The sequence below is a fragment of the Halyomorpha halys genome, unplaced genomic scaffold (assembly GCF_000696795.3).
Source record: "Halyomorpha halys isolate HHAL.00 unplaced genomic scaffold, Hhal_1.1 Scaffold3402.1, whole genome shotgun sequence".
Lineage (NCBI taxonomy): Eukaryota > Metazoa > Arthropoda > Insecta > Hemiptera > Pentatomidae > Halyomorpha > Halyomorpha halys.
The window spans coordinates 1-1,047 of record NW_027111849.1 but is presented as its reverse complement, the minus strand read 5'-3'; positions in this window follow the sequence as shown (position 1 = coordinate 1,047).

Here is a 1,047-nt window from a genome sequence, read left to right as displayed (position 1 = left end):
AATAAATAAATAGTAGAAATATTCAATTGTTTTGAGAGATATTTAGAGTTAATAGTCAGTTTTTCAGAATCGTAGCTCAGACTATTACTAAAATAAGGCAATTGTATCTTATTGTTGAACTATTCTTAGTTTTTTTCTTCTTATATATCAATTTTTAAATATATATAATTTACATAACTGTTTCTAAATGAACTTCCAAAGACTGTGTACTTCAACATCTAACTTATTGAGAGGAGTAAAACCTTTACTTTTATATAGACAACGTTTTCAAAACTAATCTCTGTACCGCTACAACCCATGGAGGAGGGTTAAGGGTACAGTACTTTGTAAGGAAGAGCTGTTACAGGACCAACCGTTTGGCCAGATTTTTACCCAATTTAGGGTACCAAATTTATTATGCTGGGTGGACCCCAGGAGGGCTCTAGGGTTGACTTTTGGCAACAGTTTAACAGAAAACAATTTTCTGGCAAGACGAACCCTGGTCCTTGGAGTTCGTAGCATCGCCACCACATTAATACTAAAAATAATAATTAATGACATCAAAATATGAAAAATAAAAACTGCCGCTTAGGAAATAAAGCCCTTCCTTGGATTGAGTCAGTGAAAGTAGCGAATATTACATACCGGTTTCCGTTCCACTAAACCCTGTTATGATTATTTTCTTTCATTTTTTTTTAAACTACCAAGAATAGCTACCAATCAGCTAATGACAATTTACCCATGATATTGAAGTTTATTTTCAATGATGACTTTCACAAAATTTATTATGAAAAATCAATCCTGACTATATCATATTCCCCAAATTCCCGAAAAGTAGACACCCTGAAAATGTATTATGTACCCTAATATATTAGCTCATCCCTCCCAACCAATTACCTCTAGCCTCCCCTCCCATGAAACGGGATTCCCGATCTATCCTAGAGCTGCGGTGGGGAAGCTGGATATAAGGGAAGACCTATTGTTGAGCGACCACTGGAACAGGATGGAGCTGAGGACGATCTGTGCTGCCCTTGGGCTTACCCTTATTCTCCTTCCAGCAGGTCAGAA